The 25,403-nt window shown below is 39.7% G+C and overlaps 1 protein-coding gene and 2 long non-coding RNA genes across 4 annotated transcripts in view; 2 read left to right on the top strand and 1 right to left on the bottom strand.

Annotated features, from left to right (window-relative positions):
* Positions 1-25,403, top strand: part of LOC145448050 (protein unc-93 homolog A-like) — a 245,794-nt gene that overhangs the window by 182,815 nt on the left and 37,576 nt on the right. The window lies entirely within an intron of this gene.
* Positions 3,749-7,684, bottom strand: LOC145449223 (uncharacterized). Its single transcript, XR_013918182.1, has 3 exons — positions 7,438-7,684; positions 7,213-7,336; positions 3,749-3,900 (listed from the first exon to the last, which is right to left on the bottom strand). It is a non-coding gene; the product is annotated as an uncharacterized LOC145449223 (long non-coding RNA).
* On the top strand, positions 14,897-17,573 carry LOC145448847 (uncharacterized). 2 transcript variants are annotated; one of them, XR_013918037.1, is made up of 3 exons: positions 14,897-15,604; positions 15,662-16,060; positions 16,406-17,573. It is a non-coding gene; the product is annotated as an uncharacterized LOC145448847 (long non-coding RNA). The 2 variants fall into 2 exon arrangements; XR_013918036.1 differs by lacking the exon at positions 14,897-15,604 and having other exon boundaries at positions 15,633-16,060.

Raw genomic sequence — 25,403 nt, 5'->3', positions numbered from 1 at the left:
GTCGCCAAGTTCCGCATGGTTAAAGCCCCTTCTCTTTGGTTTAAGCGCTTTTTTCGTGTGTTATATCGAAAAGACGCGGAAGTCCATGTTCCATTTAAAAAGATGATTCAATACAGATGGACCAATCATGAAATCTCTACATTTGTTAAATAAGTCCCATATCTATAGATAATCAATCAGTCTCTGCATGTGGCAGAGGTAGGCCTACCTAGTTGTTATTTGGCGCCAGGGCCGTCACAGCACTTGGTTAGGCCCCCCTAACGAAATTGAGTCTTGGGCTCCCATAGGGTGATAAAGCTACTCCCAATCACGTTGTTTGCCTCTGCCATGAAATTAGCCGTAATGTATAGTGAGCCAGCGCGAGGCGCGAAAATTTTCGATAATTCATTATAAAATCGGTCAATAAAAAGGGGGTGGCCAAACTAAAAGTGACGCACACGATTTCAACTTGGCATTTCTTCACTGGCAAAAAAATTTTAACATGTGGGATGGTATTTGTTTTGTGAGGTTCATATTGCCAAGACAATCACATTCGGCGCCATTTGTAGGCGCCTATGCACAATTAAACCTCAATGTATTTTGTAGATATAGCGAAGTTTTCGCTCAGCATGAGGATATTCCTTTTCAGCCTAGGTTTCTCACTGCCAGTCGTTCTGGCACACTTCTTAGAGTCGCATGTTACATGGCCTGAAACTTTATATGTCTTGGTGCATCGTGGCGCGGTAGGCCTATAGGCTAGCGCCGGTATGCCAATTTCTATAAATTTTGCGCATTTTGCGTATTTACAAATTCAAGATGTTTGGCAACTGTACTGCGCGAAAATGTTTGAAAAAGTTGCATAAATTTTCAAATATTACTCTATAACAATGGCCAACACATATTTTTAGGCGGACAAAGTAAGAGTGGTTTGAGGGTTTCTGAAGGGAACTGTTTCCGAATGTGACCTTAGATTTTTCGCGGAAATGGCTAGATATAAAATCGGCTTAGTCGTACTATAAAGTTTAGAAATTCAATCCACTTGGCATTAGTTCAATCAGTTTCATGTCAACCACCTATTGTAAATTTGAAATAATCAGTTGAAATACAATAATATTGATATATTTTAAATCGAAATTGTTTATTGTACGATTTTCGCCTGTAAGCTATTTAGTGCAGTTTCTGGAAAGGTTCCGGCAATGGTCTGACATAATATGTTCAATGGTTCATATCATCTGCCCTGGTATCTTTCTTTTGTTGTTCTGGTGTCTTGTTAGAGCCTGCCCTCTTGCTAATCAACAAGATGATCGGGAAATACATCAAGATGACTGAACAGGAAGTGAACTTTTATGCTCATGTTTGTTCCAAGTTTCGATATGCAGATGCGAATTTTTGGACCAACTGTTTGTAGGTGGGTGCTTTGTGACCGGCTGAAAGGTTTAATTACTACATCTTAGTAGAAATCACATGCTTTGAACTCCTCCTAATTTGAAATTGGAATCTTTCATCTGTATTCGAATATGCCAGATACCAGATTCAAGCTTCTCGTTTGATAGGGTTACTAGGTATAGCCTGCCTACTTTGTTGACTCAGTGGAAAATTATCCATTCGCCAGTCAAAAGAAATGAGACACGTATGAGTATAGTAGTTAAGCCTTTCAAGGACAAATTTTATAGTTTTTTACGCCTCTTTAATCTTGGTAGAATAACCAATTGATACAGGAGAAGATGAATTTCCGTTTTGCAAAAGTGCAATTTGTAAGGCTTGACAAACTGCTTTTTTGACAAACAAATATTTCGCATCATGCCATGTTAATATTGATAGAATGACTGAGAATGCCATGACGGTTCTTCATAGTCGATTAGCCATTTATGCGCAGTATAATTGCGGGGTTTCGGGTGCGGCAGTTACGGTCCTATTTGGCGTATCCTTGAGCCATCCAATTATAGATACGACCTAATCAGACCTTGACGTGGTGTGCTGGCTTATTCCTGATGTCAAGCGATAGTTTTCCAGATTAGTTTGGTCTAGGCCAGGGGTGGGCAAACTTTAAAGCTCGCGGGCCGCATAGAACATCTATATCCATTGGCGGGCCGCACTATGTAAAATTGAGATTATAAACCAAAACGCAATATCGGTATTTAATAATATAGTGAGGACATGGAGATAATAATATATGTGGTTATTTAAAACAAACAAAACATTCCTTTGATGATATCGTACTCGCGTCAGAAACATAGTGGCGAGATTTCATCGGCTGGTCGACCTCAATAACCAATTTGTCAAAACTATAGAGATGAAAGTCGGTTAGAACCGGATTGAAATTTAAGTCTGTGAGCAGCGATCTGTTCATAGATTTACTAATTCCACTTTTGGTGCAGCCCCAGGACAAACAATGCTGACAGCATCATAACCATGTTAGCTTCATTCAAACACACTTCTACTATGTGTAGATAAAATATAAATACCCTAATTCTGCATACAGAGAACGAATTATGTCAATTTCGGTTAGGATTTCTGTGATGTTTAGCAGTTGAAACCTTTCAACCTGCGTGGGCCTTGAGATCGAGCTGTCGCGCCAGAAATTAAACATACAAATTATAATAGGAAGTATTTACCTTGGAACAGTGGTTCTCAAACTTGTTAAGCCCCCCCCCCCCTTATGATAGTGAAACGCAACCAGGATGCTAGCAAACCTAACGGATAGTTTGATGGCATGGAAGGTTATGATTGTGGAGGAGAGGCTTTTAACTATGAAATTCATGCTAAATACAGAGCAATTATCATGAATTGGATCACAATCGCGCAGAGCACGAAAATTTTTTCAGTTGAGCTCAGCTTCGCGGCCGTTTAGATGCCTTCACACCCCCAAGGATAGCGTGCACCGCAGTCTGGGAACAATTGTCTTAAAATTATATTCGTGAAATATACAAAGAAAAAGTTTAATCGAGTCCCTATATTAATTCGATATTTAGTATATATTTTATCAAGATTTTTAAAAAGTGTCTTTAGACAGGCCGTAGTTTGCCCACCCCTGGTCTAGGCCAATTTAGCCTGAAGCAGTTGCATCGATATTCTATTTAGGTCTGCTTCAAATCTGTGTTATCGTGTGATATAATTTACGTCACGCATTCCGTTCGAAATGGCGGAGCTGACTAATATTAAGTTGGTAATAAGAGATGCGAAAGGGGGATCTTTGGGACGAGCCCCCACAGCAGCTATGTTTGCATTCTTATAGCCCCACGGAAGTCTCAAATCTTCTACCGAGAGTTAACAGAGACTCGTGATACCATGATATGTTGATTGATACGTGTTACGTTCTGAGAAGCGTTATTCTTATTATTAAAGGTTTTCAGTGGCACTTATCACCTGTTAAGGTAAGCGTTATTCTTCATTTAAGATATATCCTGTTACTTTTGTCTTATTCTCCTACGGTCCTACTTCTAGCGACCACCAATCATTCTTTCGCGTATCAATCTTTCCTCATACCTTCTTGCCTCGTTTGGCACCTTCGTCAGTTGGACTATTGCAAGATTCTATTGCAGAGACGCCACGGAACTTATGTTAGTTTCAAAAAGACTCGCTCAGCACATACATGCACTATGTTATTGAATGCAACACGCGCTAAAGCTAAAGTCCTAATTAATGCCATTATAGGGTATTGTTCTCACCTCTCTTTTCCGCCCAGTTTCGTGCTATATTTTTTGTCACAGCAGCATAAAACTGCAAGAGCACAGTCAGAGCAACAGCGAATGCACTGATCATCGGTACAGCATTTACACGATGAACAGCAGCAATAACATTCCGCTAAGCAGCAGGCCCAAAATTTATAAATCATCCATATGAGTACGAAGGTACTTCCGAAAATGAGACCATAACGTTGAGAACGTCTCTTTTGCTGCTCAAACTCCGCTGACAGAGGCGCTGAGAAAAAATCATATATTTTGATTTCGCCGCACTGCACTGGATTGGCAGGGTAAGTACACGCAAAATATTGCAATAATACATTACTATTGTTTTAACGTTACTGAAAGATACACCATTATCACATGATTCTTATTTCACGAAAAGATTATGTAAAAACGTACTGCATAGTGGGTCCGCGAAAGCTCTAAATTTCCAAATGGTTGGTAGGGCCTAACCTAATTTGTATTTCTTTGAATGACAGAATTCACGAGGCAGTTTCGCTTCATCAATGCTAAAACTTCAGCACTCACTTCAACAGAATGGACGTTTTGGGTTTGTGGTAAAATATAAAACGCTGAGTGGTGCAGATCAATCAGGCTGACTTCGAAATGTTTGCGAAAACACATTCTCTCCTGTGATATACATAACCAGTATTCCGGAATAGCTTGAAGATGAGCTGCATGATAGAAATGACTAGGCTGGCCGTTATACGTCAAGTAAAAATATGTTTTTCTATGTTGGTGCCATGTAAGTTGCAATCATTCCCAAATGTCTCGTTGGAAGTGTTACGCGTTCATAATATAGTCACTATCACCTCTATTGACGGAAATGACGGAAATCGATTTTTGGCAATCATTCATATCAAAATCGGATACGTGGCTTTTCGAGACACGATCGCGTATTTCAAGAAATGCAGCAACAATACTGCTGCGGATATCGCTTTCAAATAAAAGTCTATACCCAATTTCTATATAAATAGTATGATGGTATTTCCCAGAAAAGACATTATGCTGCTGTTTATCACGAGCCGACTGGTAATATTTGCACAAGACAGATGACTGATGCGCGATAATTAGGCTGTATTAAATCCAAATTTTTTGGGGTCCGCGGGTACCGTGGCGGTTCAAAAGGGGTTCGCGAAGAAAAAAAGATTGAGAACCACTGGTATAGTGACTATCATTGCATCGTGTGGATCGCGAGAGCAATTTTCAATTTCTGATGTAGTCACCTACAAAGTATGCGCAAGTATGCAACATCGAGACCAAATCTTCTATCGCTTTATCATATATTTGCCCTGGACATGTTAGAGTATTGGTCTCCTGTTTTGCTTCCATTTTATTACTCCAAACAGCACATGTACGCGCTTGCTAACGTCTTTTGTCAAACTGCTCAGTCGGCATATATTTCGGCGCTGTTGACAATAATCCTCGAGCTCATAGCACACCCTTCATGATGGGTTTATGCGTCGGAACTCAGTCTCAATAACGTGAAAGATTCACTCATAACTTCATAATTACGAAAGCAAATGTACCTGGCTATTACCTTGCTCACCTTATGGTAGGGTTACCATATTTCTGTGATCCACAATATAGACTTTCTTTAGCGTCCAATGGTGGATTATGAGTTATGAGTCATTACCACACTGTCTGTCAATACGACGTCACACTAGCAAAGCTTTGATCCGGTTCAGGAGCATGTGTTCTGTGTAACCGGGACACAAACCACATTTTCAGCATCTTACCGATCAAATAAACAATGATTTTGTGCCCCGCAGCGATAAGATTGTTTATCACCCTTATCCTGGTGTGCACAGCGGAGCCTTATGGACACCCGACTCCCAGTGGTTTCCAACCTTTTGAGGTCGCGAGTCAATCTCCAATTTGAAAATGTTCCGCGGCCCAGATCAAAATTTGACGAGCTGAGTACTGAAAGAAGTCAGCACCTTTGCCCGGATTCACTCACGGGCTATAGTTTAGAAGCTGATTACGTTCAACATCTTCGCGAACCCCAGAATAAAGGCAAACGACCCCCTCGTTTGGAACCACTAACTTTGATACAGCTTATAAACGGCCTCAACCATATCTATATGAATGTACCGTTCTCCTACTATTATGATTACAATTAGGCTTATTTCACTAAATAAAAGCTATTTTATTTATATTTGATTATTGAATAGCATATTGATATTGAAATGAGCCCGAATATTTTCGGCTGACACTAGTCAGGGGTAATCGTCAGCAACTAGTAAAGAATTGGAAAGAGCATTGTGTATCAACAATAGTATCACAAAATATGACGTCACCACATGAAAGAGAGAGCGTTCTATGTGCTATTTTTAGATGGTACACGAACTCCTTTTGTAGACAGAGTTTTGGTTGGGGAATTTTGATAAAAGTCAAATCCAAGGCACACAAATGGAATTGTGAACGGCCCCGCCCAACGATTCGAAATCGGTCGTCTCGATAGTTATCGCCCAAATCAGATTATCTAACAGATGTTTGCCGATGGCAGAATTAATGGCCTTCGATCGATCAGCATCATCGGATGAGTTAAGGGTGAGCCTTTCACTGAGCGTGATGCACGTGTTCTGATAAATCTGGGGACATGTTGGTTCATGCGTTCCTGCAGACGTTTTGACGTTTTTAACGCAGAGCGAATGTTTGTAGTTGTATAATTGTGTTTTATCTGACTCCAGAAAGTTGCGTTTACAATTCGCTGCGTGTTTCTTCTTTCGTTCGACGGACCGGCGTAACCACGCCGTACGGCCTTGTTGGCTGACGTACCACGACCTGTCTATTGCACACGTATTCGATGGATCACACTGACGAATATATTTTGTTTCTGTCTCCACGACTTGTAACTTTATTGCCAAACATGTACGGTTCAAAAATGCGATTATCCACCCAACCAGCGAAATACTTATGAATGTCTGTCGACTTCCGAACCAGCAAATAATCATGAATGTATATCGACCTCCGAACCAGCTACTAATCCTGAATGTATATCGACTTCCGAACCAGCTAATAATCACCAATGAAATGCATCAATGTCTCTACGTGGTATTACACACGTATATCTCGAATAGCCACGAGATATTACGTGTGCCAAACATCGTACGATTTATACTTTGTTATCTACGTTCACACGACAAAATATACGACTCACGAAGGTCTTATCGGGTTTACCAACTCCTTATTGAATATTATTAAAATGGCATTATACCAATATATTTCGTTAAAACGTTCTTCCCACGTAGCCACAATCACAGTGGCACTTATATTCGTACGCTACATCACTTTGTTGATGCGCAGGAGGAACGTCTTTGCTTATTTACGAAATATGATATGACCCTACGTCAAGCCTGCAAAATCCCGGACATTTAGGCATATTTTAGAAATTCCTCCCGGACGCAAATTTGAACAGTGAAATTCCGGACGTATGGCAACCCTACCTTCTCCAAGCTTCCGTAACCGATTTGCTAATCGAAATATATTAGGAACGGGAGTCAGAGGGTTTGCGGTAGTGGCAAGTGATATAGGTTTGACTTACGAGGGTTTGACGGGAGAAAATCCGTGCAGTTGTATTGTCCGTATGGATTTCTAGTCCATATGCATGCAAAGTAGTCACCATCAACAAAAAGGAAAATTAGCCATATGGCGGCGGTAAAGAGTGCCTGCAAAATATCAATGAGAACATATCACTATACCATTTCAATTCTCTGCGATTAAAATTTAATTTATTTTGCCGTGCCGTATCATTCAAAGAAAATCTTACCCATGCCAGGTTGGAGCAATCTTTACATCCATAATACATGTACCAGCACCCGCATTTTCTAAAATGCAAGGATTCACCTTAATAAAGAGTCGTTTAATTTATCCAAGCAGTAATACATCCAGGCAAGCTCGTGAAAATAAGCCTTCACCCTGGAATTATAGAACATAATGAAACCAGCAATGTATATTTCACAAATTTGTGTCCCTTTTTCAGCCATCACAGAGAATATGGAATCATGTACGTAAAATGTCGATCGCTGTGTAATTTAAAGTTACTATCAGTAGGCTTACCATACGTCCTCTTTTAAGAGGATTTGTCCTCTTTTTTGACTTTTTTGAAAGTGTCCTCGGAGGACGCCCTTTTGTCCTCTTTTTTGAGATTTTGTCCTCTTTTTTGAAAATTTAGGTCAGATTTACAGCAAATTGCGAGTGATATGCCGCAAACTAGCACAGAAGTGAAGCTGCGGCGGGTATTTCGGAGTGAAAAACGGTGATTTTAGCTCTGAGCGAAAAGAAGACCTTTTTTTTTTATTTTTAGTCATCCACCTAGCAATGTGGAGAGAAAAACGGTATTTTGAGTTATGAGCGGAAAAGATGACCTTTTTTTTTAGTCAACCGATCACAAAGTGGGAAAAATCCACCGGTTTTTGGGATTTCTACTCCGGATTTGCAAGTTGCAAATTACTGAAAAAGTGTCCTCTTTTTAGATTTCCAAAATATGGTAAGCCTATACTATCAGGCTACCGCGGATTCGCAAATTGCAGTATTTGATCGAGGAAAGGGGGTGTCCTGACACACTAGCAGTACTCAAACGCGATTGGATTATACCACAGAAGGATCTGAGCAGACTTCGATTGAAGATACCCTTAGCTCTGTTGCATGCATCCGGTCAATCGTTGTCCGAAAAAGACTTTTCGACAAATTGACTATTGTGCGAAATATCAATTGCTTTATTCGATGTAAGGGTCGGCAAATAATATGCTGTATCATTCATGTTTTGTATCTGGCATCGTACATGTCAAGATTGGTAACAAGATTGTGATGTATAATTCGATGACATTGAAGCAGCATGGCAATATTCTTAATATTAAAAAATAATCATGAAAATTGCAAATTATACACTTATCACCTTACCAGTGTGGCGTGTAAGTGCAAAGCTAGCTGCCAATCAGTGGATGCCATTGGTACGGCAAATAAGACCACTGAATCATGAAACACACCGGTAATTATCAATCAACAGCAAAAAAACACGACAACGGCCTTTTTGAAATGCCGAATGTCTAGCTATTTATTCAATTCCTAGTAAGCAATTGGTATCGCGCTGTTGCGTATCCACTGAATAACACGATGGGTATTTTAAAGGCTAAGACTCTCATTTTATATACTGCTATTCGTATTGTGGTTTTATGTGAAAATACCATTTTATTGCTTTCAACAGTATGCTGATGCACGGTTAATTTTGATCATGAGCAATCTGTACTGATACAGTAGTTGGGTAGATAGATACGTAAATTCATAGATTTTTAATTTTGCATATTTGCAACTCAGCAAAAATTATGGGGTCCACGCTGGCTTGAAGATTATATTAGAGTAAGGGGTGTTCAGGTTACTAAAGTAACCACTCTTTCTAAGCGCAAACGGGTTGGATATAACCTCACGGGCCTTTGAGTCATGTCTGTCGTCGTTACTAAAACGCCAGACCAATTTAAATCCAAATGTTTTTCATTTTAATATAGGCAAAACTTGACGTAACGCAGGTTCGATATCTTATTGGTAGCCCGATATAAGAATATACTGACCCTTTTTTTTCTTCTGTCAAACCTGTTGTTCCGCCGGAAGCTATAAAATAAATCTTTTTACTGCGTGTAATACACGAAATGATTGAAAAAATTTCATGGTTGTAATACTACAGGGAGTACATTACTTCCCTCTGTTCTGCAGCGCACGGGCTCCGCCAACTATTTTCCCTATGTAAAGATACTGCGAGGTCAAGAGGATTGTACACAGCTGCACTAGTCGATCATAACGAGACCGGAAACAGGATCAACTGATAGGTAGGGCTGGGAAAAATGATTCTTTTATGCCAATAGTTTGCATCGTGGGCGATATCATCCCCCAGTGGACGATTTTGAGAAACAAAGGGCGAAAATGCTGAAGAGGGCGACTCGGGGGCGAAAATATTATAACATCCTGTGAACAAGGGAGCGACAATTAGAAAAAAAGTTGGGAACCAATCATGTACGCGAATCCGAATCCAATATTAGTTTATATGATTCGACTGCCGAGTAGGGAGACATGATGTTACATCGAGTGCTGAGGTTATACGCTTCTCCTCCATATAAGAAGTATTTTGTCCATTGACATTCTGGATATGATACTATTTTCCCCTGTGGAAGGCTAAACACCAGGGGTGTCAAATATACGGCCCGCGACGCGCCAGACGATTTCATCCGGCCCGCGAAGGATTTCTGAGTAGATTGTAAGTTTCTATATTTTCTAGCACATTTGTAACAAATGTTGAGTTTTTTGCAGGCAATAATTCCATGTCCATAGGTCCCATTATAACCAGCTGACTACGGCGCTGTAATTTCATTCTAGTTGCCCCTAGTAGCAAGTTGTTGAAATTAACATCCAATTTCAAGAAGGCAAAAGGTGCACAGCAAGTCCAGAGTTTTATACAAATATGAACCAAAAAGTACTTCTTCACAGAAGCGAAAACTCCAATGCGGGAACCGCTACATGCAGTTTACATGTAAGTATATTAGTTGCAAAAAATAATTGAAATATCTATGGTCGCAATGCTGTGTCACTTTCGACCCAATCGATCCCCGGCCCTGACATGAGAGAAACCGGACTCGTGGTTTATCAATAATAAATCAAATTCCTGCGTTCGCGTTTTCAATTAAACATATTGTTTTCATCACAAGGCATAATCAGGCTCTAACGCCAAATTAGTACTAACTAAAAGGGAGCATAGAATATGCCAACTTACCGTCGTTAACGTCACTGTTTAGCAGTTCTTGTGTTCAATCAGGCAACTATCATATTTTTGCCAATTCCATTGTTCGCAAATAAAGGTGTTGCGACTTACTACTTGGAAAACCCTATGATCTGTGTATAATCTTTATATTCAAGTAAAAAGCGAGAGCACGATATAACATTTTAGAATCGCTTGACTGGCCCGGCCCGCGAGTGATTTGAAGGTCCGGTCCGCGACGTCATTTGAGCTTGACACCCCAGTGGTATGACATAGATAATTATGATAATAGTATATATTAGTATATATTTCATTGTATCACGGATCATATATGGTTTTATTCTATAAACTTACAAAACCTCCATTCGAACAATGGAATTGGCAAAAATACAATGATTGGCCGGTTGAATACGGCTATGAACCTGTAAGAGTGACGCTGACGACGATATTAGTTATGAACTACCTTTATGTTAGCCGTAATCTGGCGTTAACCCTGCGTATGCTTGGTGGAGAATACAAGAGATTAAACTGTAACCACCGACGTTGGAATTCGGTTTGTTTTAATGAAATTGAAGGTTTATCTGCTGAAGTCCGGGAACCTTTTGAGTTGGAAGTGACGAACAGTGCGACGACAGATGTTTGAATTATATTTTGTGCATCTAATATATTCTATATATGACGGCTCCGTATTGGCGTTTTGGCTTCTGTGAGTGATTGTTTTTTGTTCCAATTTTTCAAAAAAATCCGAACTCAGTGTGCACTTTTTACCTTCCCGGATATTTGGTGTCAATGTCACCAACATGATCTTACACAGGCAACAAGAGTGAAATCACAACACCACAGTCGGATGTCTATACTGTGGCCTATGAACATTGAACATGCACGACATTTGCTGTCTTGGGGGATTATTTAATGGATGTATTTCCTATATAAAATTGAACATGTGCAACACATGTGCTGGATAATATATATCTATGCAATCTACTCAGAATTGCGTCGCGGGCAGGATGAAACACTCCGGCGGGCCTTATGTTTCACAAGCCTGCTCATGGAGAGGGGAAATGACGGGAACGTTCAATGATTATAATTATCAATCAGTATTTTCCATAGAAATTCTTGAACGACGAACTGCTGATTATTTTATCCCTAAGATCACGCAAGTTTCATATTCATTGCGCGCAAATATGGCGAAAAATAAGAGCTGATGCAAAAGTAATATACAGTTACCGCTTCATCAGAAACAACCTCGTAACTAGAACACGGGTGGCCAACCTTTATGCTATTGACGGTAGCATTTCGATTATTTATGTAGTCTCTGGCCGCATTCCAGGGCATAGTTACAATGAACTTACTGGACACCAAATACCCATGTTTAACTGTCCAGTGTCCATGCTCATTTCCGATAAACTTCAGACTACTATAGATATCGGCTTTATATACGCTCAAAAATCGAGAGCGGTATTGTTATGAATAAAAATTTTGATTTGTTATGGTTCTGGCAAGCGAGCAAATTTTATCTGATTCAAGAATGAATTTCGTTATTTATTAGTAGATTCACGTATTGCTATCATATAGTCTTCCTTTTTCATCCAATGTGATCAGATTCAATAGTAAGAGTTGATGGAAGCTGTTCGAAAACGATGGGAAAGTTATAAATTATGATGCATCTTCGGGTGTGCTATGTGATATGAGTAACTTTGTTGCATACCGATATTTCTTGATCCCCATCAGGATTGTCGGTACCATGAAAATATATTGGAATCGCCCAAACAAATTTATTTGGCGAAGGACACGCGATTCTAAGTCGTTATTAATATATAAGATGTATCATTTTCCTCTGCTGTCCGCATCTGTACTGTGGGGATCTGATTGCATAGGGCGTTATTGAAATCAAAACATGAAGTCGCCTTGAATCGCGCCAAGAGCGATGAAAATTTCAAGATTAAATAACAACGCTAAGAAATTCGGGAGTAACTTCGTAAATTTAATTTGCATGTCGAGGACCGCCAACACATACTAATTAAATTACGTACCGACAGCCGCACAAATTTCCTTCTACGGCCGCATGCGGTCGTAGGACAGCATGTTGGCCACCCCTGAACTATATTAACTGGTTTTAATCGAATGCTTCTGTCGTAATGATTCTGAACCACCTAATAATCATTAAGTTACAGAGCAGTGGCCGGGAACCTATGGCTCGCAAGCCATATATGGCTCTTTGGGGTATAGGATATGGGCATGGCTCTTCGAATATTTTTTTAAATTGTACTTTGCACAATCTTGTACAATGCACTATCGACTTCACCAACTGACGGTGCATGCTACGTCGTAAAGTTGAGATGGCCAACATGAACTGCTGCAAAAATTAGTTTCCTTATTGATGTTGCAGCTATGTATTTTCCATCAATATACTCATAATTTCGATTGTGGATATTTAGTAGCTTCTAATGTAGCATGAGTGTGAAGAATACCAATGTGATAAGTGACAAGTCGCCAACTGTTCCCTACTAACCATCAATCGCACCTCACAGGTAAGATAGCATCTTAAACGGTTTCCCAACACTATGAAAAACGACAGTTTAGCATACGTCCTTTCAGCATTTGACTTTGGTGCTTAAAACGTTATGGAAGTATATAAGATGGAACATATGCATGTAATTTCCCCATTCGCGATTTTCAGTCGTTGAATGGTTGATAATGAATTTCGATATCATGCAACTGCAAACAGACAACTATGAAATCGCCTACGTAAATACCGTTGTTGTAGTTTTGGTTTGATGATGATCCCACATCGTTTTCTTCATCTTCATCTGTTAAAAGTATCGTTTAATTCGGAGCTTTGGATCGGGATTCAGAGCCCCGGAGCCGTGACTCCGGCTCCAATGGATTTCGTGAGATGCATATGCTACTTAATTATCTAATTCACATGATTTTACGGTAATTGTTCATAAAATTAGAAATCGCTGCCTCGTTGGCCAAACCTTTTCTAACTAACCATGTTCACATAAGTGCCAAACCTGTGTAGGGTAAATATGACTCGCTTACTCCGTAATAACTATATTATGGGTATTCGTAATACCCGCAGTGTCGTCGGCAGTACGCTTACGTCAGCGATGGCCAACTATGAGGTTCAAAACATAATATTTATTATACATGTCAAAAAACAAGATTGATGCTTATGTGAGCCAAGCAATTTTACTAATCGGTAATGAATCGGCGATTTTTAGACATGTAAAATTAAGTCAAAATTTGGTCAAAATCGAAGCATTAGGTCGAGAAATTGTCAAAATTGTTTACAAAGTCAAAATATATTTGCAACCTGCATTTCGTTTGTATCGTAGATGTTTGCACCATCGTTGAACCATATCCTATATAAAGGCTATGGATGAGCGTATCATTTGACATTTTACAGCTTGTAGCCAACTTTATAGGACTACCGTTGTAGGCGGCCCATTGTCTACTCATTCTCAATCACATATAGTCAAATGAAACAAATAGGTATGGTGTGATAGCCTACTCAATGTAGTGCAATCAATGTTAACTTTAATTTTTGACGAGTCTGCGCGCACTCACCAACTCACTGCGAGGTCCCTTGAACAACAATGCGTAACGACTAAAAAAAGTCATCACTTCGGAATTTCTGTGCGCAGCTTAGATTTTATGTGCGAAGAGACCGTGTCAGCACTGCGCAATTGCGCACGTACGCAGCTTAGAGGGCACAGTGACCGCAATATCCTAATTGAAGCGAAATTGGGTGCGCATTACCTCTTATATCAAGTAGCGTACAATGAAAAATTGTTATGTAGATAGACAACAGTGTGAGATGGAGCAACACAGCAGGGTACGCACAACTTCAATGTTGCCAGCCAACAAATTCTGCTCCTGAACGCTCCTTATCCTTTCCTGACAATGTACTTAGTAAGAACAGACATTTTCTTTTCGAGAATGGAGGAAAGTATCTTTTGCTGTTCTACAACAAATTTTAACTATTTCCATCATAATACGTGATGTAACTACTGAAATTCCTCACAGGTCCATATCTCCTTAAAATAACGTTTTTCGTGTGAGAAATAGTCAGTTTTAGGTCAAAATTAAGTTTTTTTAGGACAAAATACTTCGGAAATACAAAGAGTTCCAACCAGAGATGAAGAGAAGTAGTGAAAATCCTAACATTGTGTAAGAAAATGCCTAATTTCCATACATTAGGTGAAAATTTAATAAAAAAGGTAGGTTTCTTAAAGTAAAATGTCAAAATTTTGATTTCGTAAGTTGGAATTTTCCGTTTTTAGGTAAAAAAATTCGTGATAGTACTGCGACAAGTATAAAAGCAACGTCAGAGGATAAAATCGTAACCTTTGATGCACATGTCGATTTGGAGGCGCGAATGTCGCACGCCGACAACAGGGATATATAGAACTCCGGGATGGCTGACTGCGTCAATAGCGTCATCGCGGTATTACCTAAGTGGGTCCAGATTCGCGCATCCAGTTTTGATTCACGTTACGGTCAGCCGCTTCATCTGTGTGTAATTTTAAGTTTTTGAGAGCGGTAGAGGCATATAATATCCATGTTTATGTTATTATATAAAGCTAGAGGTTAACTAGGTTATGAGATGTTCAGGTAGTCTGAAACTTTGCGGTATTAGCCCTATTCCTTCAGCAGCAATTTACCGGTATACCGGTACGGCCATTTACTCGCCTTCGGAATATCTGTGCTTCTGTAGTATCTTATGTAACATGATCTGCTGCGCTGATAATCGTGAGAAGATAAAAAAAATGTAGAATAATTTCCAACGTTAACATTGATATCCGCAGTATGATTTTGATTACGCCTTGCGGTATGTTTTTCATTTACCGGCATGTTATGCGAATGTATGTCACCATCCAAGGCTGTACAATGTACATTGCACAAGTACAAGTGTACATTTACACTGTGCCGTGTCAACTATGAAGGCGACCGTTAGGAGGGACTTTGTCAGTTAAGATCTTGTACTATAGATTAATATGTGAATATGCAGGTAGTGCTGGCTGCTGGTATTGCAGGCTTACCGGTATTCCAGATCATTGCTGGATTATTCCTAGTAAGAATTGGAGCCACTGAGTACACCACCGGTGTGCAAGATTCAAGAGGAATTTCTATTGAGAATAACCAAACATTTGAATCTAATACAAACACAACACAACGCGTCAAGGTCTTTGCAGTTGTGTAAGTGTCCATAGCAACTGTTGAATCCAATCTCTTGTTACAGATACTATTCATCAGTAACATGTCTGGTAAAACAAGGCAGGCATATGTTTGTTAATGAGCGGCACCTCAATGCTACAGTACTGGAATTATACTTCAACAGAAGTGCACTGTTGTGAACTACCAATGGCTGACTCCCAGTATATGGCCACAACATTTGTTGACCATTTGCTCTTACTGAGGCCATGAAGATGCCCACTCCCTTGAATGGATAAGCCAACACAATCGTCAGGACACGAGACGACCCTGAGATACGGCCTGTCTTTACCATATAAACACTTATAGCCTATAGGCTATAGGCCTGTACGATGGAGGAAGAGAAAACTCTGAAGATTGCTTTCAATTTGCAAGGTTTAGTCAAATCGTTGCAATAACGCATGGACCTCTCCTCAGTCGGCCCAAGGTAAGTTTGGCTGATTCTAGTGATACGTTATTACATGAGCGATTTACATTAATCTTGATGTGGTTAAAGTAGTCTGCATTGCTACTCAAGTAACAGTCGTATTCCCGAGCGTACTGGTATTTAAACTTCCTTAAGTAGCTGTAAAGTGAAATGCCTGCAAGGTACTCAAGTTTGGAGATGGCTGCTTCAGAATTACAAGATGTATCTTCGAAAATAGGCAACAACTACTTGAGTACTGCATTGAAGTAGAAGTTCTTCACTACTGACCAACTCTGCATACATCTATATATATTCTTAAGGTTAATTTGTGTCTCTAAATACATCATTTGTTTATTTTTGTTGCAGATTCCGGAAAAACAAACGCGATGTTCCAGCATTTGCATCACGTCAACAGTGGATATCCTGATATATTATACTGGGCACATTCCATTGAAATCTTGGCAAAGATGGCCACGATTTGAATATTTGGATCTCGTGCCTCCTCACCGAGATGATTTTTTTACATGGAATCATCTATCGCTCTATCGGAAAATCTGCAAGACAATGATACTGAATATTTCTCAACTGATAAATGGCATGAAATGCTTCAGGAGGCCCATTCGTGATGTACCGTTAAGCCATGGTGGCAATTTCTTCACTGCGGTCATGAAACTATTTCTCGGTGAACAAAATATCAGCTGAATTCAACAACTGGGTCTACCGAATGCTTCTTGAATTGATAATGATGTGTACCAAACTTCTACCCGAGGCTACATTTGAACCTGAAGAGAAGTATCAATGGTGTGTTGATTTCTTGATCAACTTTCATTGAGTGACATAGAAGCTGACAATGCTGCTATCACAATTTCGAGTCCTTACAGGCCGTGCTATCTTTTTGTTATTGGAAATGCTCCATGGCAGGGGTGCATTTAAAATAAACGGTGTTTGAAATACTATGTTTAAAACATGCTTTAAACAGTGTTTTAAACAAAGGCCTTTTAAAAAAAATTCTTCCAACGTTGTAAAATTATGCCATAATTGTGTAAATACTTTCTAAAATACGTGTTATATGAGCCTACGGACGATTACCACCCGATATAGCCGACTAATATCGATATGGGATGGCTGGAACCCTCAAAATAGTCGGTTCAACGGCAATAGCACAGATATTTCGTCAAAGGAGCTATATTTACACTATATTTGCAATTGTCAATGTCAATCCAATATGACTTCACTATTGAATATTCTTGACGTCATCGCTTAAAAAAAGTATATTTTATACAAGGGCCTGGTTTTAAATATGTTTGTTTTAAATGCAACCCTATACTCCATGGTAATTGTCGGTTAACGCGAATTGAAACAGTTGATTTAATCAATCCTATTACCCCCCCCCCCATCCCAGCTGCAAGGTTTCCGACAATGGCTTGTAAATAGGTAGAAGACGCTGATATTATTCGTTATTCACTCTGTTATTTATGGCCTGATGCAGATTATATGATGTGTAGAAATTAAACACATTCATGATTTACTGAAATTCAGAGTTGAGATAGTTTACTTGGTTGGCTATACAGCAGTGTTGAACTTTACTAGGTTGGCTATACAGCAGTAAGGTTGTGATAATGGAAGAATGTCTAGCTTAACTAACTATTCCGCAAAAGGTTGAGGATCGTTATTCTAGAAACAGCTGTATTGCTAGCTTGCAGAAAAGTGGATATTTCGAGGCAGATTGCAGGTAACTTTCTGGACCTACTTAGGTAATGGCCAAAATGAAGTCAGCCATCCCGGAGTTCTATATATCCCTGGCCGACAAACACGGTTTACTGTTTTGAATTGGATGAGCAAATGAACATTCTTTGTTGATAGTTTTTTAAATCGTTGCGCGAAATTGGACAGTATATGATTGTGTATGCCTACGAATTGAAATTAATTTTATCGTGTGATCGTTTACTCTAGTAGAGATTTGCGAAGGTACGTCGCTAAATGTATCGAAGCACACACTTGTCGCTATGCGAGGTAGGCAATCCGATGTCCGAGCCCCCGCTCCTGGTATGAATATAACAGAGAAATTAGTGATTGGATGCGCCCTTTGCAATTTGTAATCATCAATATTTTGTATTCATTCTTGTCTGCTCGATACACTCGTTTTCTTGTCTTGTTCTTGTCTTGTGAAAAGGCAAGTATAGTAATGCCTTTAATTCCCGGAAATAAAGATACTCAATATGGCATTTTTACGATCCACCATATTTTTTATTAACGTTTACTAATCGCGCAAAGTGTTTACACTAGGCTTACCATATTTTGGAAATCTAAAAAGAGGACACTTTTTCAGAAACTTGAGACCTGCAAAACCGGAGAAGAATTCTAAAAAATCGGTGAATTTTTCCCACTTTATGATCGGTTGACTAAAAAAAGGCCAACTTTTTGCTCTGAGCTTAAATCACCCTTTTTCACTCCGAAATACCCGTCGGAGCTTCACTTCTGTGCTAATTTACGGCATAAAACTCGCATTTTGCTCTAAATGTGACCTAAATTTTCAAAAAAGAGGACAAAATCTCAAAAAAGAGGACGTATGGTAACCCTAGTTTACACCGTATTTCCTATTCAACTTCTCCGTATTGCTCTCCGACTAAACTACGGGCCTTTCAATACGCGGGAGGGCCCCATACCATGATATTTTCTAAAACGTGCTGGTCGAGAAAACAGAGGATTAGTATCGTATTTCCATACCAATAATATCATTCATCCCATGATGCGGACGAATGCTGTCGAAAATTGGATACCTCCTAGTATGCATCAATATGAATTATGCTCGGCACCTTCCGCATAGCTCAATTTGCACCTTTTGACAATCCATGCGAACGAATTACGATCGTTTTCTTAACTACTTACTTACTTGAGTAGATTTAAAGTCAGTCAATTCTACTTCTACTTGAAGTAGTGTCAGGTTGCTTATGGAAGAAGTACTTCTACTCGTACTTGAGTAGATTTTTTCGTCACTACTTCTACCTCTAACTGAGTAGCTTTTTTGACTACTTTGACCACCTCTGAAGGTGTGTCTCCTTAGAACGCCCATATTTGGCTTGAAGTAATCACAACGATGATAGAATCAAATTCTGCACGAGGAATTGATGAAGGTGGGCTTCAAACATACGAAATCTGCTCCTTGTATTTACAGTAGCGTTCACGACGAAGGAGTCGTTTACGTTGACGATATAGGGGAGATGTGGTACCGATGAGACAGTGGGACCGAAAATTCTGGGAAAATTCTCTGTGATAATCCCATGATTACAGTACGCGTATTTGTATACAATTTCATCCTGACAGAATCTTTCCTCACATGCAAAAATCTTAGATCTGCGTGAGTTATGGGGTCTGCGACAGATGATTTATGCTTTGAGGGGGGGGGGGGTGTAAAATAAATTTGGATCGACGTATAAATTTTTCTATATCATTCGCCACACTAACAACTCAGCCGTAAGTTTTAATGTGAGGTGTCGGGGTTGAATCAGGGTATATATTGCCACATATTTTTTAATTCAATACCATTATCGAGCGGACTATTTTCAATTCAATTACAATATTTATAGGGTGGGGGCCAATGGTACCATAGCCAAATCAAGCAAAACGGTTGGACCAACTAATCATTTAACAACAGAAACACGCCTACATATATAGGGGCCGCAAATCACGGTTACCTGTGGTGTTGTATCGCTATAACGAGGTATTTGAAAATCAAAATGTCGATTTACGGGTAATATGCATGTGCCATTAATATTGTAAGTTTGGGTGTAAATCGAAACGTGATTTTACGAGAACGTTCGAGTTGACGTAATCTATTCTATTCTTGAAGATGGCGACGAAACATTCTTCATTGGCATCTTGTAACTTGTATTTGATAGTACACAGCAGACAAGATGAAAATTCGAGTTTTTGAGCGTATGTCTCATAGGTCATCATTGGTTTATTAGCAATTATTATCAGTTCAATACACCACAAAATGCGATACAATGAAAAGACGGGAAGGTGTCGAAACGACTCAGAGTAGTCTAAGGAAACAGACACTCACCGTAGCCTAGGCGATGTAAAAAGGAGGCATGGTCATGTGCCTATGGACCCATCGGCTGGGGTGCAATGATACGTTCGAGCTACAAATTTTGAACGACCATAAATATTATGAAAAGGTGGATATTCGTGTAAATATCCACTATAGGTAGAGCTTGGATCAAATTGTTTAGCCAGCAAAAGATCTGCTATTATCGCCGGAAGATTTGAGGGCCAGAGATCATTTTGCTAATTTTGATCCATCGGTACTCATCTCCCCTACTCTAAGCGGGGAAAATGATGGCAATAGCGAAGGCGAAATCAAAATCAACTTTGCAAAAGATGATCAATGTAAAAGATATGGGTATCTTACACCATTTTCTTGGTATGCGTGTCAAGTAGACATATGACTGTATTAGGGTAAGAAGTGTGCTGGAACGATTCGGAATGTCCGAATGTAAGCCTGTGTCTACTCCAATGGATTCGGGAGCAGTACTGGAGAAAGCAAAACCGACAGACAAAAGGTTCGATTCGTCGATATATCAAGCTGCTGTTGGTAGTCAACTATATCTGGCGATGTATACTCCAGTGCTCTTCACCCGGGGTTGTCGTACACCCTAGGGTGTACCAGAATTTGCAAAGGGTGTACCACTCGGATGGGGTGTACATGGGTGTACCAGATCCGAATTCCAATGAGCCGATGGCTAGCTATCACAAAGGCAGGTTTATGCGTCAGTACAGGTTGACGCACAGGCTAATGAGCAATATGGTACGATGTTATCTCAACTGTAATACTGTACACCGCTTTAATTGTGATTTCATAAGCAAATATTTCTTCTATTCATTTAGGCGTCGGCAATAGACCAATGGTTCCGTTTGGTGTTGGAAAGTATGCAGTTAACAAACATGTGTTCAGCTAGTTCAGGGGTCCTCAACCTGGGGGGCGCGAGAAATTGAAAAAGTCTCTATAAATTGTGACTAAACATATGTTTCACAACCATTCTGAAAATACGATTGTTGAAGATTAAACTTATTTGGTATTCTAGAAAGCTTGCCAAACTCAAACTTCAGCAGTCACGCTCAACGGAGTATAGGCTGACTTCAACTTCATTTGAACGAATTTTTTATATTCTTTGAAGATTTAAAGCAGTTCATACGTGCAAGTCATTCATTACTTTATAGCTTTGGCAGTAGCCTAAAGCTCTGTGCGCTAGGTAGCTGTTGTTAATAGCTGGCGAACTGCACTGCCTAAGACAGACTTAGATGCAATATAGGTTGCCCGGTTTCACCCTCAATTAGGCTATAAATCAACACAATTTAATTCATTTCAAAACTGATCAAATTTAGCATGGCAGGACAGAACGACGCCGTGCTCTCTGTAGTCACTACCAGCTTCGGGATTAGTCTACGTGCAACCTACCTTGAAATTAATTGATGTCCTGTTCAATGTTTTTTTGTTATTTTCAAACAAGTTTGAGGAAATTTGTCAGCAATGTAAAAGACTCAACAACTGGAATGCGGATTCAAAATTGGCGTAAGATATACCTTATGTATACTATTAGATCAGGGTGGGGCAGCCCGTACGGCCGCATGCTGCCGTAGAAGGGAATTTATGTGCGGCCGTCGACGCCTAATTCAATTAGTATGTGTTGGCGGCCGTAGATTGCAATTACGAATTTACTCCCGAATTTTTGAGAGATTTTATATTATCTTGAAATATTTTTCGCGCTCCGCCCAATTCAACAAGACTTCATTTTTTGATTTTAAAACAGTAGCGCCCTTCTTAATCGGAGCCGGAATGGGACTCGTCCGCGCGACAATATGCACTCCCAGCAACTATTCATAACATTACCACTCGCGATTTCGGTGCGTACAATAGGGCGTTGTGAAAAGTAGAATAGTCCGGAGTTCACCGGGAATGGATATGGACAGTTTACCATAGGTATTTTTCGTCCATATCGTTCATTGCGGCTATGCCCTGGAATGCGGCCTTAGGCTACATAAGTAATCGAAATGCGACCATGATTAGCAAAAAGGTTGCCCAGCTCTGTAATATGCTCTTTTTGACATGACGATAAATGCATACGGGGGGTCAGGGGGCGCGATTTTTTTGACCATCGCCAAGGGGGGGCGCGTGTCAAAAAAGGTTGAGAACCGCTGAGCTAGTCATTTGTCTTTTAATGATTTTTGAGGAAACCGCCGCGATAGCTCAGACTTCTTGAGTCGGTACTTCCTGCCCGACGTTAGTAAATACCGCAATGCACATGAATGAAGTGACGTAGCCAGCCAGGGTTGAAACAGCTTCCATGTTGAAATCGAAACCCTTTCGTTTCAAAATGCCGATTTTATGTCCAGTAATTCGCCATACATTTGCAATTTAGTATTTTGGTATTATTGATGCAAATTAGCGACAATAGACTGTGTATAGCGATATACGATCTGAGGTTACTGACATCTCTTGCAGACCTTGTGCTACTATCGAATGTGTGCGGTGTGGGGCAGGCCTGATACGCAGTAGGCTGGTGCGCCTGCTATCATCGAGGATCTGAATTACCGCTTCTGCAGCAGTAGCTTTACCTACTCTATCCCCAATACTGTTACATTTAGGTTGATTATCGTTCGTACTGTCATGCTGTTTTTGGGCTGACACGAAATAAATTCCAATTTGCGTGGCGTGCGGCCTAACTAGCTGCGAATTGACTCTGTGACCAAATACTATTTTATTCAAATCCAAATTTTTTAACGGCAATAACTACGCTTCTACTGGTTGGAATTGAACCAAATTTGAAGAACATCGTTTTTATAGACAACCTAATACTTTTATGGGGTGAACAGAAAAAATTGAAATTTTTCGTTATTTATTTTTATATAATAAATAGAAACTTTCTTCTCCCGTAGCAATGCGACTACTGGTTGGAAATGAACCAAATTTGGTGTGTAGGCTTAAGTTAGGTAACCTAACAATTTTATCAAGTAGCCAGTACCATTTGAGAAAAAAGTCATTTTTGAAGGCCCCTAATGAACAGGTGTGTACGAGTTTTGAGCAAACGTTAAAAGGGTGTATCACGTCGAAAAAGGTTGAAGAGCACTGCTTTAGGTTACAGAATAGTAACGACTTTTACAGTTGAATAAAAAATACGAGTTGGCGGACTATGAATACAACCGAACTTGCTATGGATTTTGGATTGTAGCGATTACTCGCGTAATCTTGTCTACTTTTCATAAGGATACTGTTGAGTTAGTTGGGTAAGTTACAAACGGATTGACTTGACAAGGTTTTTGTATTTTACTCTTTTGTGTATGGCAAGATGTTAAAATGTTGAGATGTCATAGTGATAGTATTTCTGAAACTATCTTTGACAAACGTAAAGACAGGTCGCGAATAGAGTTGTAATATTTCATTACTTGTTTCAAATCAATATGCGTATAATCTCGAAATGTGGCTGGGTGAAAGTTGGTAGTCATGTTTGTCAATCCTATTTCATTTTGGGTGATCTCAATTTACCTATAGAACATCTCGCGAATGGATTCCGACGCTGTACTATAACATTCTTTATAATATGGTTCGAGGATTTTCATGAAAGAGTCGGCAAGCGATAAGATGCATGTTTTTTGTTAAGAGTTTGATTTCAAGTTGATAAATACAATGGTTGTATAATGTGCGTACTTGTGATTCTTGATTCTGAGAATATCGGGTTGTGAATCAATGCCATCGTAAAGAACTTAATTACCTCACGATATCTTACATTAAAGTATACGGATTCGTCTGTGGGAAATTAATTCTCGGTTATTTTTCGGATATTCAAATCTCGTATACTCAATGTTAATTTCAAGTCGCAAGCATTGATTTGTAGTTGTTGTGTCGTGAAAACTATCAATCGCTTTTACAGTAGAATAATTACATATGAAGAATACAACTGATATTGATTGTTGGATTTGGTGGTTGTCCAAGTGTCGTTTGTCTACTTTCGGATACACACTCTTGTGCTTTGTGAGTTACAGCGGATTTACTTGGCAGTGTTTTCATAATTGACTCTTTCGAGTGTTGTTAGATGTAGAGATTTCGAGACGAATAGAGTTTGCATTTCCAGTTTCGTAAAAAGATAACTAGTTCGTTAATAAAGTTGTAGGGTCTCGTGAGTTGTTATTATTCAGATCAATATGTGAATATTACAAGCGAGCAACACTATTCGTGGGTTCACCAGGATGAATTAATAAAGTTTCCAAGTTGTAGTAATACAATCAAGTAAGTGAAAATTAGGTTTAACACTTGTAAATGTTTTTGTGCTTGACTCTCTTGTGTGTCCTGACACGGTAAAATTTCGGGTGCGATAATGATAGCATTTTCAGAAAACTCATTTGTAACTAAAATAATTATAGACCAATGATAGAGTTGTAAGTTTCAACAACGTTTGTTTCAAATCAACGAGTGAATAGTTCGACAATCAAGCGATCAACATTCTTAATATTGTTGGTATAAGACAGCGCTATGTCTACAGACTTTGAATAATATTATCTTGTCACGACTGTGAACAGCAGACTATTCTGTAGGTGCGAAACAGCGGTATGGAAGGTGCGAATAATCCGAACTGAATCTCGGCGTACTATTCAGGTTACGTAGGAATCAATGACCGGCGAGGAAAGACTTGAGTTAGAACACGATCGGTCACTTGTACCGACTGAACTACGGCGTCTTCATGTAGAACCGTGTGAGCGATCCCTATATACCTGTAACGTTTTCATGTCGCGTCTATATCAGCTACGTTACCATGTCACCGCGCCCATAAGAATAAGGATATTTTAAAGTCGCACTCACCGTAAACGTTAGGATTCCCTCGAATCGGTCATATATAATAATTTGGGATGAACACATTAATCAAGGACCAACCACGTGACTATTTACCATACCCGATACATATTCAACACCGTGCGAGAGATGTCTATACCCGAAAGGGCGATTCACGATCGCACCCATAAGAACACATGGTGAATCAGCAGAGACCCCGTAAGCATACATGACAGACGAATCACCGCCACAGCCTATACGCAAGAGTACGACACACAAACGCAGCCTATACCTGAAAATACGACTCACCAACACGAGTATTTCAATACGATTCACCTCCGCATGAGGGGTATGAAAGTACGAATCACCATCACGGGTTTGCAATACGAGTCACCAACGCAGCCTATACCTGAAAGTACGACTCACCACCACACTCTAAATTTTAATGCGTGCAGAGGAACGCAAATTTACACGCCAAATCCGGTTTTTTTTTTAACTACCACAGAACGTGCTGGAGCCGATGTGTGCCGGGCTATC

Source organism: Botryllus schlosseri, chromosome 10, assembly GCF_051294905.1.
Source record: "Botryllus schlosseri isolate E-star chromosome 10, Bs_hap1, whole genome shotgun sequence".
In the NCBI taxonomy this organism is placed as follows: domain Eukaryota; kingdom Metazoa; phylum Chordata; class Ascidiacea; order Stolidobranchia; family Styelidae; genus Botryllus; species Botryllus schlosseri.
The sequence above is the reverse complement of the archived record's forward strand: the minus strand, read 5'-3'. Positions and strand labels throughout refer to the sequence as shown.